Source organism: Balaenoptera physalus (genome assembly GCF_965194825.1).
Source record: "Balaenoptera physalus genome assembly, chromosome: 16".
NCBI classification, from domain to species: domain Eukaryota; kingdom Metazoa; phylum Chordata; class Mammalia; order Artiodactyla; family Balaenopteridae; genus Balaenoptera; species Balaenoptera physalus.
In genome coordinates, this window is record NC_138898.1 from 62,568,180 (window position 1) to 62,585,104 (window position 16,925).

The 16,925-nt window shown below is 43.3% G+C and overlaps 1 protein-coding gene across 1 annotated transcript in view; it reads right to left on the minus strand.

Annotated features, from left to right (window-relative positions):
* GRIN2A (glutamate ionotropic receptor NMDA type subunit 2A) overlaps window positions 1-16,925 on the minus strand; it is a 390,901-nt gene that overhangs the window by 346,472 nt on the left and 27,504 nt on the right. The window lies entirely within an intron of this gene.

Genomic DNA, 16,925 nt, shown 5'->3' on the forward strand with positions numbered 1-16,925 from the left:
AAGCCCACATGCCTAGAGCCAGTGCTCCGCAACAGGAGAGGCCACCACAATGAGAAGCCCGCGCACCACAATGAAGCGTAGCCCGCACACAGCAACAAAGACCCAATGCAGCAAAAAATAAATTAATTAATTTTAAGAAAAAGAAAGAAAGCAAACCAACTCAGGGGAAATTCATGGGGACGTTGGAAGCTGAGGGAGCCCTCCCTGGCATGGCTCAGGTCTACTGCTCCAGTCTCATCATGAATTGTGGTTCATTCAATCAAAAAAAAAAAGGAAAGGAAGGAAGGAAGGAAGGAAGGGAGGGAGGGAGGGAGGAAGGAGAGGGAAGGGAGGGAGGGAGGAGGGGGAAGGGAGGGAGAGGGAGAGGGGGAGAGAGAGAGAGAGAGGTCCCCAGGACAGAGCAATAAATAAGAGAAAGACTGAGGGGACCTCTACCCTCGGGGAGTTTCCAGGCCCCTAGGGGGGCAACAAGCATACTGGAATAGGAAAGTACCTCATGTTATAAACCCACAGAGGAAGAGCATTCATTCCAGCCGAGATCAGGGAAGACTTCCCAGGAGAAGTGGCTTTTGAACAGGAAATGAGGAATCATAAGAGGGTAGCCAATTTAAGAGGCAGAGAAGAGAGGTCCACATGGGGAACATGGTGTATGCAGAGGCTTGGAGAATCTGCTCTTCCCTTTGCTTGTAACGTGCTTGTGCCCCTTATCTGCCATGGATCCTGTGTTCCTCCCCCCGATATCACTTTGCCTAGCGTTCTATAACAGGAAGAGTAATTCATCATGGTTATTAGTATTTTGATGTTTTGTTGTTACTACTACTACTGTTATCATTATTTTATTTATGAGCACTTAGTATGTGCCAGGCACCATGCTAAGCATTTTACCTACATTATCCTCTTTTTAGCCCCACGTCCCTATAAGAAAGATGCCACTATGATTTCCATTTATAGGTGAGGAAACTGAGGTCCAGAGAGGTGAAATAACTTGCCCACAGTCACATAGCCAGCAAAAGTGGCAAAGCTGGATTTGAGCCCAGGTAATATGACCCCAGTGCATCTAAATATCTGCTATACCACTTTCCACTAGGTCATCACACGTACCGTATGTAGCAAAGCTTCACATTGAACTATGTCTTCATGGCTTTCCAACCTACCCATTTGCCCACTTCACATCCTTCAGCATTTATCATTCAAGAGTCCATAAACACTGGAACCAGCTGGACATGGGTAAATCCCAGACTTACTACTTACTAGCTCTATCATTTTAGGCAAGCTATCTGAACTTTTAATGCCTCAGTTGTCACAATCACAACATGGGGATAATAATATCTACATCCTGACGGACTGTTTAAAAAATTAAACAACATAATATATTTAAAGAGTGTAGCAGAAGGCTGGCCCGCAGACTGTATTAGTTTCCTATTGCTGCTGGAACAAGCTACCACAAACACGGTGGCTTAAAACCCTGCAAATGTACTATCTTAGAGTTCCGGAGATCAGAAGTCTAAAACGGGTCAGCAGGGCTTCCCAGAACTCCCTTCCCAGCCCTAGGGGAGAACCTTGCCTTTCCAACTTCTAGAGGTGGCCTGCATTCCTTGGCTCATAGCCACAGCACCCTAAGCTCTGTGTCCACTGTCCCGTCTCCTTCTTTGACTCTCACACTCCGGCTTCCCTCTAAGTACCCTTGTGGTTACACTGGACCCACCCAAATAATCCAGGATAAGCTTCCCACCCCAAGATGGGAAGAGTTTTAACTTAATCACATCTTCGAAGTCCCTGTGCCACAAAAGATAACATATTCTCAGGTTCCAGAGATTAGAAGGTGGGTATCTTTGCTGGGCCTTTATTCTCCCTACCATAATCCACTCTCTGGCCCCCAAAGATTCACATCTGTCCCACGGGCAAAGTACCGTCACCCTATCTCCCACAGTTTCAACCTGTTACAGCAACAACTCAAAATCCAAACCTCTCATCTAAACCTCATCAGCTCAGAAATCCCAAATCTTATCATCTCAATCATCTAAATCAGGTATAATCCATCCTGGGGCAAAATTTCTCTCCATCTGTGGTCCTGTAAAACTAGGAAACAAATTATCTGCTCTCAAATTACAGTTGTGGGAGAGGCATAGGATACCAGTTATAGCCATTCCTGATCTAAAAGGGAAACAAACAATGGAAAGAAAAAACCTAGTTACCACACCCAAGTAATTCTGAAATCCAGCTAGGCAAACAAACATTCGGTTTCAAGTGTGGAGATAATCCTCTGTGTTTCATGACTGCCTTCAGAGTAATCCTTCCTTTTTCCCCGCGAGGTAGCATGTGTTTGCAGCCTAGTAGTTTAGCAGTTATGTTTCTTGCCTGTAGAATTTTGGGAGTGTGGTCTTCTTTCATTTCATCCTCTCTCTGTTTCCTTCAGACCAAATTGGCAATGTTCCCACTAGTATGAAATTTCAAGAACCTTGTGGGTCTCCTGTGTATTTCATAGGGATTCATTCCATTAGACAAGAGGCTCTTCCACAGACCTTTTCTAAATAACCCACTCTATCCCTGGCTTCTGTTTAGATGGCTGAGAGTCACACACCTAATCTGTTTAAAGATCCCACAGTATGATCAAATACTGTGACATTCCGATCATTTCCAGGCACTAATAAAAGGTTATCCAGTCACATCCTTGGCTTTCTCTCCAGAGCAGCTTTCCTGACTGTGTCTCCTACTTTTAGTATCTTTTACAATTTGGATAGGCTGGGAATTTCCCAAGTCATCCTTTTTGCTTAACAGTCCTTCCCTCAATCTATCTCTTTCCTCTAGCATTTTACTAAAGGTAGAAAGAAGAAACCAAGCTGTACCTTCCACACTTTGCTTGGAAATTTCCTCAGCTAACTATCCAAGCTCACCGCTTACAACTTCAGGTTTCCACACACCTGTAGAACACAATTCAGCTAAACTTCCTGCCACGTTATCCTAAGGATTCCCTTTCTCCAGCTCCTAATAACATATCCCTCATTTCCGTCTTAGCTATCCCTCACTGGTAGTACCTTTAACATTTCTATTTCTACCAACAGTCTGTTGATAATGATTCAGGTGTTCCCTACGATGACATATGTTTTCTCTACGACACTTCTCACTTCCTCAGCGTCCTCCGTGGCAGAGGTGTTAGCATTCATATTTCTACTAACAATGTATTCAAGAAAATTGAGCCTTTTTCTATGATGTGTCTTAAAATTCTCCCAGCCTCTGCCCACTGCCCAATTCCAAGGCCACTTCCACTCTTGTAGGTATTTGTTGCAGCAGCACCCCACTCCTGGCACCAAAATCCGTGTAAGTCAGGGTTCAATCAGAGAAACAGATCAGTAGGAGATATATATTAAGAAACTTATTACAAGGAATTTGCTTACATAACTGTGGGGACTAGCTAGACACGTCTGATATCTGTAGGACAGGCTGGAATTCTTGGGCATGAGCCAAAGCTTCTAGCCTCAGGTGGAATTTCTTCTTTAGGGAAGCCTCTTAAGCTGCACTCTTAATGCCTTCAACCGATTGACAAGCCCACTCAGACTACCTAAAATAATCTCCCTTAAAGCCAGCTGATTACAGACTTTAGTCACAGCTACAAAACAACTTCACAACCACACCTGGATTAGTGTTTGACTGAATAACTGGCAAATGTAGCCTAACTAAATTGACGAATAAGACTGACCAACACAGGTGCGATACATTATCATGCTACATTCCTAACACTCAAGACAGCCTCTCATGCATTTCTATATCCCCTCCCCCAGGTCCCATGTCCCAGGTCCAGAGTAAGAACACATAAGTCAAATGAGTAAGTTTATAAGTAAACGGGCTTATCCTTTCATCATTACTTTTCGTCTCTCTCCCCTTCCCCTCCTGCTCCACCACCCAACCCCACTGATTCTGCAGGCTCTCTGTTGTCCTTCCCTTCAGTGAGTCCACCATCAACACTTTGGGAAGCCAATACTGTAAACACTGGAGCCTAATAATCCACAGCACAGACCCTATCATCCCGCCTCTCCAAAAGATGAAGGCCAAAACAGTAAGAGTCCAAGAATAATTCTCTCTCTAGCGCACAACTAGGAAACCAAGCTCACATATCAATAAAAAACTTCAAAGGTGAGGTTCACTTGCAACTAGATTCTAACGAAACCAGTTCTTCTTCCAAGAAAAGCAAAATGGATAACTCAGAATAACCAAATTAGGATGCAAGAGGCACTTGACTAACCATAGCCAACTGTAGACCTGTTATCCTATCCATGCTGTTAGACAAGGACTGAAGGTTAAAAACACTGATTAATAAACTATCTCCTTAAAAAAAGAAACTATTTCAATACTTCTGCTGCACACATTCCAGGTGACCTTTTGTTTCACATTTTTCTTCATAATTTTGGATGAACTTAATCTGTCAGTAAATGTCTTGAAAGAATGAGTTCATTCTACCTTCAGAATGATGATGACTGATGATGATGTGATGATAGTGATGGCGATGGTGATGGCGATGGTGATGGTGATGGTGATGGTGATGATGGTGGTGGTGGTGGTGGTGGTGGTGGTGATGGTGGTGATGGTGATGGTGATGGTGATGGTGGTGGTGGTGGTGGTGGTGGTGATGGTGATGGTGATGGTGGTGATGATGATGAGGATGACGATGAGGATGACGGTGATGATGACAGCAGCTACCCTTTACTGGGACTTACCTCGTGCCAGGTGACTGCGCTAAACACTTTACATACAGTATTTAATTTGAACATGATGATAACCTGTCATACTTTGAGTTGTCCCAGCAGGAGACACTGAGACAAAGATCTGAATTTCCAGTCACCTATTTGAGAAATGATCGCAGGAAACACTGGTAGGGAAAAAGAGAAATGAGACAGGGAAGGAAAAGGAAAAAGTAAATGGTGCATTTTTAAGCAAGCTACAACTGTGGGCGACTGAACCTTATTATCCCTGGGGACATCGGGAACCTAGCGTAAAATATTTACATTATAGTTGTTGCACCTAAGAGGCAAGGGACTGGAGTAGTTATCCACAACTCCCCATCTATCACTGGCTGCTTCCAGCACCTTCACTCACCCTGCAGGTGGGCCAAAACTACTTCCAGAGTCAGAAAAGACCTCACAGACAGTCACGTGTGTTCATAGTCAACAGCCTTTGATATACAGACATGAGGACTGCGGGGATATGGGCAAGCAAGCACCAGCAGCGCATGCTACACAACCTAGTAAGTAGGTTGTATTAGTCCCATTTTAGAAAAAAATTGAGGCTCAAAGAGGATAAAGTAACTTGCAGAAATGATGGAGCTAGATTAAAATCAGGTCTATCTGAAAAGAAGACATACAAATTGCCGACAGATATGTGAAAAATGCTCAATGTCACTAATCATCAGGGAGATGCAAACCAAAGCCACAGTGAGATATTACCTCACATTTGCCAAGATGGTGATTATCTAAAACACTTTTGTGTTGGTGAGGATATGAAGACATCGGAACACTTGCACACCGTTCGTGGGAATGCAGAATAGTGCAGCCACTATGGAACAGAATGGAGGGGTTTCTTTAAAAATTAAAAATAAAACTACCGTATGATCTAGCAATCCCATTTCTGGGTATTTACCCAAAAGAATGGAAATTAGGATCTCAAAGAGATATTAGCACTCCTATGTTCTCTGAAGCACTATTCACAATAGCCAAATGTGAAAACAACCTAAATGTCTATCTATAGATGAATAAATAAAGAAACTGGTATATACATGCAACAGGATACTATTCAGCCTTTAAAAAGGAAATTCTGCTGTATGTGACAACATGAATGAACCTTGAGGATGTAATATTAAGTGAAATAAGCCAGTCACAGAAGGACAAGTACTACATGATTCCGCTTTTATGAGAAATCTAAAATAGTCAAAAACTCATAGAATCAAAGAGTAGAGGAGTGGTTGTCTGGGGCTGGGAAGAAGGGAAAATGGGGCATTTCTTTTCTTTTTTTGATGTCCATTATTTTTCTCAATTTTAAAAAAAATTTTTACTGGAGTATAGTTGATTTACAATGTTGTGCTAGTTTCAGGTGTATAGCAAAGTAAATCAGTTATACATATACATATATCCACTCTCTTTTTTTTTAGATTCTTTTTCCCATATAGGCCATTACAGAGCATTGAGTAGAGCTCCCTGTGCTATAAAGCAGGTTCTTATTAGTTATCTATTTTATATATAGTAGTGTGTATATGTCAACCCCAATCTCCTAATTTATCCCTCCCCCACTTATCCCCTGGTAACCCTAAGTTCGTTTTCCACATCCGTTGACGTCTATTTTTGACAAATAAAAGTTATACACATTTAAGGTACACAATGTGATATTTTGGTAAATGTATACATTGTGAAATGATTACCTCAATCAAATAAATCTATCCATCACCTCACATAGTTACTATTTGTGTGTTTGTGTGTGTGTGTGTGTGTGTGTGTGGTTGAGAACACTTGAGATGTTACTCTCTTACCAAATTTCAAGTATATAATACGCTAACTACAGTCACCATGCTGTACATTAGATCTCAAGAATTATTCATCTTATAACTGAAAGATCAATATCTCTCCTTCTTCTCCACCCCACCCCCCAGCCTCTGGTAAGCAGAAGCCAGGGATAGAGGGTATTATCTAGAAAAGACCTATGGAAGAGCCTTTTGTCTATTCTGTGTGAGACACTACATACACTCTAGTTTCCTCCTCTATGAAATGGGGATAATTACATGGTTGTTGAAAGGATTAAATGAGAGAGTATTGTGCTTAGCACAAAGTACTTGCTGAATCAATGCAAACTTGTATTATCATCACAGCTCAACCAAAAGTCATTTGTTTCATCCTCAGAGCCTGGGATCTGCCTGTCAGAGCCACATAATACTTGTCACAAACTCCCAGGTACTAGACAGGACTTCTCCCCTCTCTGAGGGGCCAGCTCCTTGAGACTGTGGCTTGTACAGCCTGAGATGGTGGGAAGAGCCTTGGATTAAGAGCAACAAGCCAGAGCCCAAATCTGGTCTCTGTCAATGCTTGACCAATCTACTCCAAGACCTCAGGTTTGTCATTACCAAAGTGGACACAGCCCCTTCCTCATGGCAGTAATAAAAATTAAAAACTCTGTAGATAACGTTTCATGAACAGTGCCTTCCTTTCATCAAGTCTAACTCATGTTAGTTAGACTTATCATGGTTAATAATGCAGATTCAGAAGTCAGAGAGAGCTGGGTTTGAATCCAGGTCCAATCACTTACCAGCTGTTTGGGTACTTTGTTTCACTTCAATGAGCCTCAGTTTTCTCATCTGCCAAATGGGGCTAAGAATACCCAAAGCATCACAGAGTTAGCGTGAGGATTAAATGAGATATTTAAAGCACTTGGCACAATGCCCGGCACATAATGAATTTTCAGTACATGCCAACTATTTTTATATTTAATATGCCATCATTATCAGAATGCTTTGAATATAGATGTGCTTAAGGACAGTTTGCTGAATGAATGAATGCTGAGAAAAGAACATCATCAGCTAAGTCCTGGCAGTGCCTGGATTTCAGAATTCTTCATATGGAAGTTCTCCACTGGGGAAACAAAAAGCCTCAAAATTAAGAAAACTGAAAGAAAATAGAACAGGCTTGGCTAAATTGTCTAAGCCCAGCTGTGTGTGAAATACCTCTAACACTTGATGGAGAAAACACAGATCGGCCTGAGTCAAAACTGAGATCATGAGACAGGCCTGGGGGCCTGGAATCTGCAGAGGCCAGTGGACCTGGGGGTCAAGGTTGCCTGCTCTCAAGAGGCAAGATCTCCAGCTGCTTAGACTTCTCTTTAGATTCGCAGAGCATCTTTCCATGTCATCTATCAGTGATGGGAGGTCAGGGTGAGCATCCCCCAGGGATGGGACAGGTCTCCATAATGCTCTCCCAGGTGGGGAGAGGCAGGGGACACTGGCTCTTCTGAAAAGGCCTGGGGAAAGGAGGGTAGGTGAGAAAACTTACTGAAAGGAAAACAGAAGAGAGGTCAAATCAAAAGCCAATCTGATATATTATTCAAGTACAGATTCTGATTGTCTGTCTGGGGCAGGACTGACATTTTCCATTTAAACAAGATACCCCAGGAAATACAGACCCTGCTGATCCAATGGCCACACTTTGAATACCAATGCTTAGACATTAGTCCAGTGTTTCCAGACTGCCTTTATGAGAATTACCTGGGAGTACCTTGTTAAAAAGGCAAATATCCAGGCTTGAACAAACCCACTGAGTCAAAATGAGTGGTGGTTATGGAAGGTCAGAGGGATACCCCAGAAGCTGTATGTTTAAAAAGCAATCCCTGGTTATTTTTAACATGAGGGAGATTTAGAAAACACTGATTTCGTCTGTGTCAGGTATAGCAAATTCAAATGCCCCAGAACCAAGATGGGTGATATGAATGATCTAAACCATCCAGGTAACAAGAGGATGTAGTGGGGACTGTAGTAAACTTGGAATGGCCCACCTCAGCGAAAGGAGGCAGCTACTTTTCTGCTCAAATGAGATGTTGCCATGAGGGAATTCAGCCTGCATGTTTCTAGAGCTTTTGATTTTTTAGCAGAAACTCTAGATTCAGACTTTTCAGTGAACTACCTTCATGTTTTTTAAGGCTCCTTGCAAGAGCAAAACAAACACATCTGCGGGCAACCATTTGTAACTTCCTGGGGTCCAGCAGATGAGAAATAGGGATCTGTGGCTGCCGTTGAATATTTCCAAAGGCCTGGCAGAACTGGAACTCTGACCTGTAATCAGACATCCACAGCCAATCAGTATACTCCGTCCCGCTGCCTCAGTGATTGGCTCAGTTATGGGCACATGATCCAGAGGAGTGCAGACAGGATTAGCCCTGGGTCTTTTGATGGAGCTACCAGGAAGGAAACTCTGCACTCACTCTCGTTTCTCTGGGTCATTTAACTGGCAGAATGAAGGACAAGAGCTTCTGGTGGCCATCTTGCCCCACTGGGAATTGGGATGAGGGGATGTCCCCTGAAAATGAAGCTAATACAGAGAAAACCCAAGCTGAGATATGGGAGAGACCAATGACTCCTGGATTTAGCCAGGCTCGAAGACTACTCCTGGTATTTTCAGTTACATCACTCACCTTGTCTGACTTGGTAGCCGCAAAACCAGATTCTTTTTGTGCTGAGATTTAGACTTTACATATAACGTTCATTTGCATTACAGTGTGTCATCTTCAAAGCACCTCTGTGAGGTTAAGCAGGCCACGGGCTATTTTCCACACTTTACAGATGAGATACCAGGGCTCAGAGGGGAGCGATGCCTTGCAGAAGGCCACACAGCTCACCAACGGCAGGACAGGGACAATAAATCTAGTCTTACGACTCTGGTTCAGAGGGCTTTCCACCCGCTCCTCCCCGCCTCCACCTAGATGCGTCCTCCTCTCCTATAACACTCAACAGGGTTGCGTTCAGGGGGCCTGGCTCCAGCTCCAAGCTCCACTGCAAAATTCTTCCAGGCTACTTATTCTGAGATATGGGAAAGAAGAAGTGTACAACCCAAAATGCCCATTTCCTCACATTCCAGAGAGCAAAAGGGCACAAGCCCCACAAGGAGCTACTGCAAGATCTACTGAGTCTCAAGGAAACGACAGCAAAGTGCTACAAAGAAGGCAGAGCCCAGGGTCAGAGTCAAGCTAGAACAAATGGAGCTCCACTGCTCAAGTTCAGAAAAGGGAGTAAGTTTTTAAAACAAACAAATAACAAGGATCCAGGGTTCCATCAAGGCAAGAGCCCTGACTTACTTCAGCCACCCAGGCTCATATTCAATCAGTTCAACAAACCGTAGGCGTCCAAACCTCTCCAGATCCCTCCCTACTTCGCACAACCCCTGCCTCAGAATCAGGCACCCTTGCTATGATCTCACTCAACTGTATTCCCATGTAAAATTCTCAGGTCCCGTCCCTTTTCCAATTAGGTACTTAATACATCTCGATCCTTGTGCCACCACATCATCATTTACACAGAACACTTAATTAGCTTCTTGGATAAAAATAACATGTAATTTGTTTGGTAATTATATGTTTCCACAACTGCTGAAAGCAACTCATTATAGGAATTTGGTACACTTAGGATAGATTACCTTAATTCTATTTTCTGTTTATTCAATTATATCTGTCGGTCTTAATTGTATTATAAATTGTGTTGAGCTGGTGAAGGTGACTATAAAGTGGCTGTTCCTTCAGATTTCATGGTTGGTTTGCGAGTTCCCAGTGTTCGCTCCAGGCTCTGACTGGCTCTGCCGAAATGGTAACACGAGGACACGCCAAGACCCTTCACACGAACAGAAAAGCAAGTCGTCAGAACTTTCTGCCGAGGGCCTCCTTAACACGGTGTGTTCCAAGGCAAGGGTACATGGACACATTTTCCTTCAAAGCTTTTAATAATTCAGTAGTTATTCTAATATGTATGAGAAAAAATATAAATAGCATTTCCAAACCATAATTTCAAACAAATTGTTGCCCGGAATGAAACTTAAGTAGGTATTTATGTTTAAAAACATTGAGTCAATTTATGGGCAATTGATGATATGAAAGAATTATTACTTTTTTAAATGTAATAGCAAAATTATGTTTATGTTCAATAAATGGAGTCTTTCTCTTTTAAGATACTTACTGAAATTTTATCATAAAATGATACAATCCCTGCAATGCATTTTAAAATAATCAAGGGGGTGGGTATAAAAGAGGAGAGTATTAAGAAAACAAGACTGACTGTGAGTTGAAGCTAAATTAAGGGTCCATGAGGGTTCATTATATTTTCACTCTATCCTTGTATGTTTGATCATTTTCATCATAATGATTTTAAAATTGAGTTAATTTAAAATATTTGGTTGAATAATAATGTAGGTTGGGGTCAGCACACTTTTCTGTAAAGGGCCAAATGCTAAGTATTTTAGGCTTTGGGGTCCTACAGTCTCTGTGACAACTACTCAATTCTGCTGATGTAGCAAGAAAGCAGCCACAGACAGTCTGTACATGAACGGGTGCAGTTATGTTCCAGTAAAACTTTATTTACAAAATCAGGGGATGGGTTATATAGTTTGTAGACCCCTGAGGTAGATAATACACTGATATGGCAAAGACCATGAGATGGCAATATAGGAAGGTCTGTAAGAGGGAGAAAAGTACTCAACTCTTGGAACCCTGAGATTCCCTCTTTTGGGATAATAAGAGACGCAACAGAGACACAGAAACGAGGAAGTCAGGGATGAGGTGGGAGCAGAGAAGCATATCACTCTTCCATTCATTCAACAACATTTTATAAGATCCTCAGGAGGAGGACATCATGTCAGCCCACATCAGGGGATGGTGATTCCTTGTCATCTGCAGCTCCTGCTGAGACCAGCTCACACACACACACCCCTTGGTTGTGCTGAGCCAGTGGGAGAATGAAGGCTCCCCGACAGAGTGTAAATTGGTAGCGCTATTTCCGAGTGAGTGTTATTCATATTACTGTTCTGACTCTGGAAGTCCACTCACCTTTGGGTTTCTGTCTAGAGGTGAAGGAGAGGAGCTGGGGAGGTGATTCCAGGGGTTTCTAGGCACTAGCCTGAATCAGAGAATCCACAGTTCATAGCCACACTTGAGATAAAGAGTTCCCCATCGCTGGTGTCCACTTGCTTGTGGAGAAACTACATGACAGTGACATTCCCAAGCTGCTGATGGAGGCAAGAGGTGAGAGACCTCGACAGTCCAGAAACTGCATGAGAAATGACAGCTGTACGTGGTCGTCCTCATGAGGACAACCACACACCCCTCTCAAGTGCAACTGCAAACCCTAGACCCTCAACAAAGATCAGGCATGCTGAAGTCTTCCCTAGACACATCCCTTCCTTCCCAATGGGTCACCCAGGTATGATGTGGCTTTGTCATTAGATAATCAAACACCCCTCACTCAACAGAATACTTATTCAGCCCTTAATATGCACCAGGCACAGTATTAGGAACCAGAGAGACTGAGAAGAGTCCATTTAGTCCCTGCCCTCTAGGAGCTCACACTGTAAACCAGTGGTTCTCATCTAGGAGCAATAATATTACCTGAAGATACATGGCCATGTCTAGAGACATGTGTGGTTATCACAGCCAGGGGAAGGGGTGCTGTTGGCATCTAGTGGGTAGAGGCCAAGGGTACTTCTAAACATTCTACAGTACACAGGATGGCCTCCCACAGCAAAGAATTATCCAGCCCCAAATATAAAAGCATCAAGCTTGAGAAACCCTGTTCTCCTAGAAGAAACAGATTTTAAACAAATGACCGTGTGAAAGATGTAATTATAGAAGTGTGTGCAGGTACAACTGCAGCAAAAGGAAGAGATCAACTCTGAAATATAAACACAGCTCCTGCCTTAAAAGCAGAAATGAAAATCCTTATTTGACCCCCATAACTCCTCTAGATAATTCTCCATTTCTTTGTTCCCTTTCACAGCAAAAATGATCCAAGAGTCATCTGTAATGGCCACCTCCACTTCTTCATTTACCATCCTCTACTTCACCAGCTGCAGGCAGGTGTGGCCACCGCTGCGCTGCTGAAGGGCTTCGTGAAGGTCTCTCCACTCAGGCAGATCCGCTGGCCAATTCTCAGTCCTCATCCTACTCAACACTGGACGCCGCACATCCCTCCTTTCCTTGCCTTCCTAGGCACCATGCTGCCCTGGTTTTCCTGCTACCCTCCTGGAGGCCCCCTCTCAGCCTCCTTGCTGCTTCTTCCTCATCCTCCTGACCTCACACTAAAGATGTCGGGAGTTGGCAACCTGTGAGCCAGATCCAGTCCACTGCCCAGTTTTTGTAAATAAAGTTTCACTAGAACTCAGTCATGCTCATTCATTTACGTATCATCCAGACTGCTTTCTCTCTATACTGGCAGAGTTGAGTTGTTGAAACAGAGACCATATGGCCCACAAAGCCTAAAATATTTTCTGACCGGTCCCTACAGAAAAGTATGCTGACACCTAACCTAATTATTATTGTATTTAATCATTCTTTTTGTTTAATTGACTATTTTTTTACTCATTTTTATTGGAGTACAGTTGCTTTACAATGTTGTATTTGTTTCTGGCTGTACAGCAAAGTGAATCAGTCATAGGTATAATGACTTTTTCATTGTAGAAATTACCAAATATACAAAAGTAGAAAGTTCTATGACATTAAATGCCATGCACATGCAGGGAACAGCATCTCCAGCCCAGGCTCTCCCCCGAGTTCCAGATTCACTTATCCAGCCAACTTAATCGACACCTATCTTCACTTGGATGTAAAATGACATGATAATGTGGCCAAAGCAGAGCTAGAGGCATTCCCCCCGCCCCCGCTTCGTCTTCCCCATCTCAACAAATAGCGACTTCCATCCACCTTGTTAACCACATTAGAACTCTAGGGTTCTACCTGTTCGGGCAAATTGTGTGAAGAATGTACTGAAATTCCCTGTATTATCTTTGCAACTTTTCTATAAATCTAAAATTATCCCCAAATGCAAAAGTTTAGTAAGTAAAAACCCTAGGAGTCACTCTTTCCCTCTCATTCTTGACTTCTCTTTCTCTCACTCCTCATATCCAATCAGTCAGCAAGTAAGAGTGGTCTACCTTCCAAGCATATCCCAAACCTGATCATTCTCACCACTTCCACCAACACCTCCTAGCCCAAGAAGCTCTCCTGGCTTGTCTCCCACCTGGATTATTGCAACGAGGCTTCCCAGGTGCCCTCTTTTCCCCTCCTCACTCCCTTCTTCTATCAACAGAGCAGCCGCAGTGATTTTTTTTTAAACATAAATAAGGTCATATCACTTCTTTGTTTAAGCCCCTTCAATGATTTCCCATCACACTTTGGAATAAAATCCAAACTTCTTTTCATAGCCCACAAATCCTGTGGGAGCTGCATCTGCCCACCTCTCAGAAACTGTCTCCTCTCACTTTCCATCTATCTGTCTGCTCAAGCCACCCTGGTCTGTTCCCCAAACATGCTAAGCCTGCCCACCCCTACCCCAGGGTCCACACACTTGCTGTCACCCTCTGCCCATCCTCCACACAACTCACTCCCTTACTTAACTCAGAGAGACCTTCTCTGGTCAGTCTGTCGAAAATACGCCAGTTCACCCACCCCCAGTCTCTCACCTTACTCTGTTCTATTTCCTTGCCTACCACTGATGGCTACCTGAATTTATCTTATATGGTGACTCATTCTTTTATTATCTGTCATCCCCACTAGAAAGTAAATTCCCTGTTGGCAGGGACCTTATCTATCTTGTTTATCACTGCACCTGGTTGCCTTGAACATGCCCGGCACATAGGAGATGCTCAAATATCTGTTGAATGTTATATGCTGAGTGAACAAAGAAGTCAGAGAAAGCTCCCAAGAGGAGATGACCACTGAGCTGAGGCATGAAATGTACATATGTTCATTTCTTTGCTGGCATAGCAACCACCACTACCATAAATGCCTTTGGGGAATCCTTACTCTTGCCATCCACCATCTTTTTTAAAAATTTTTTATATTGAAATATATTTGATTTACAATGTTGTGTTAGTTTCAGATGTACAGCAAAGTGATTCAGTTATACATATTCATATATCTACTTTTTCAGATTCTTTTCCTATATAGGTTATTACAGAGTACTGAGTAGAGTTCCCTATGCTATACAGTAGGTCCTTGTTGCCATCTACCATCTTGGTGAATCTATTAAATGGCTTCCCCTGGTCAAGATCTGAGACACAGGATGTAAAGTGGGTCCCACAGCCTTTTTAGTTTCAAACAGCATGTTCCTGCCAAGAACTGTGAGTAGTTTCTGTTCCCCTAACTCCAGGACTTGCCTTGGCCCTGCTCCTTCAGCCTCTCAATCTTATGAGCTCCCCTCTCTTTTCCCGGCCAGAGAATGTGTCTGGGGCCTATAAGTGAATAACTGTTCCTGACTTTACCAGTGGGTGGGGAGGGGCCTTCTAGATGCAGGTAACAACTTGTAACCAAGGCACTGAAGCATGACACAAAAGGAAATGATGGGGCATGAAAATCAAATGTTCCTTCAAGGTACAGATAGGTTACCCCAAAATTCTGGGACTCCCTAGGGACTCAATTCAAAAATCACAGAGCTATTTCCCTAGAACATCTCTTATCTACAGGAAAACAGGGCATTTTCTGCAAGATCAATGTTTGGCCAACATCATCAGCCTCCATTTTTGCTTCCTTAAAATGAAATCAAGCCAGCCAACTAAAAGTTTCCTCCTGCCTTTATCATAATTACTATCACAGACATTACCATCTTGTGTTTGTCCAGTAATTTCAGCTTTTCAAGGAACATTAACATACATGCTCCCCCAAAGCCTCTGAGTTCAAGGCATTACAGGTTCTTCAGGTGGAAATACCAACCTGTTAAAAACAAACAAACAAACAAACAAAAACCCTCAAAGTCATGAAGGCAGCCCAGCCTCTACTGACCCCCAACCCTCCTCATCAGAGACTTCAGCTTTTATCGAGGCAGCTGCAGGTGAGACATTCATTCAAGCCAACAGGAAGATAAATGCCGAGCCTGCACACTCAGAACCTTCTGCTGACTTAGCATCATGCCAACAGAGATGCTGAACTTGTCACTCATCCTGAGAAGGAGTCACAGCGTGCCTGAGCTGGCCCATCTCAGACATCTTCTCCCCGGCAGTGGCCACCAGGAAAGCTGGTACAATGGTGGTCTGAGCAGGGAAGACCACAGGACTGAGCAAGCCGTTACCGGAAAATCAAGACACCTGGCAGATCCAAGAACATGGCTGGTACCATTTCCATTTGCCCCAAATTAGCATCAAAGTCACGAAGAGTTAGGGTTAAAATGCAAACACCCCACGCTCCAACCACACCATCTACATATGGTTCCCCATACACACCGTGTACTTGGCCGCCTACATCTTTACTCATGCTGTTCTCTCTGGCTGGATAAGCCCAGGCAAATTGCTTATTTTTGCCAAAGTTAGCATTTAATATGGACATAATTATGGTTAAACGCCATGGATACCATGTGGCAATCTTTCTCCCAGCTCCACAACTGAAATCTTTCTCATCCATCAAGCCTGTTCTTCCTCCTCACCAGCACTCACTCTGATCTGATTCATTTCCCTGCGGTCTCAGCAAACTGTTCTCTACCTTATCATCCTTCTTGGCTGGGTGTTCAGTTCACCACTGCCTTTACCAGATAAACTCACTCTTCCTCTAGTTAAATCCATCTCATCTTCTCGGCAGGCAACTGCGCTGAAGTCAGCACTCGCTCCACAGCCAAACTCTAAAAGATGTGCAGCCTTCCCTTCCCTTGGTCAACCAGTCCACAAGCGTTGGATGTCCTGGCCAGCCATCACTTGCCAGGCACTACTCTACGTGCTAGGGATACTAAGTAGACAGACCTGCCCCTGCCTTCTTGGCGTGTACCAGGGAATCAGGACAGTGATAAAATCATTTCAAGTACGATAAAGCCATGAGGTACACACATGGGTAAACACGTGTTTTCCTCTTTATATGGATTTTATAAACATTGTATGGTTAGAGTGACTTACTTGTTTCTATCTTGTTTTGTGGCTGGAACGTAAGATCCTTGAGGGAAAAGCCCTCAATCAAAGGACAGGTCAAAATAAATCATGTAGCCAGAGATAAGTTCAGTAAACTGACTCTAAGTCCTTTAATTGAGAGACTCCAGTATCAAACAACCCTTATTTGGGCTGGTTAGATATGTTCTGTTCCTACAGAGGTACACTTGCCTAAATCTGCCACTTGGGCAACTGGAATAGAAAGACCTCACAAATGCACAATGTCCTGGGATTCAAGATGTACATTCAATGAACACCGCCTGGTTACCTACTGGATGCGAAACCCTGTGCTGAGTG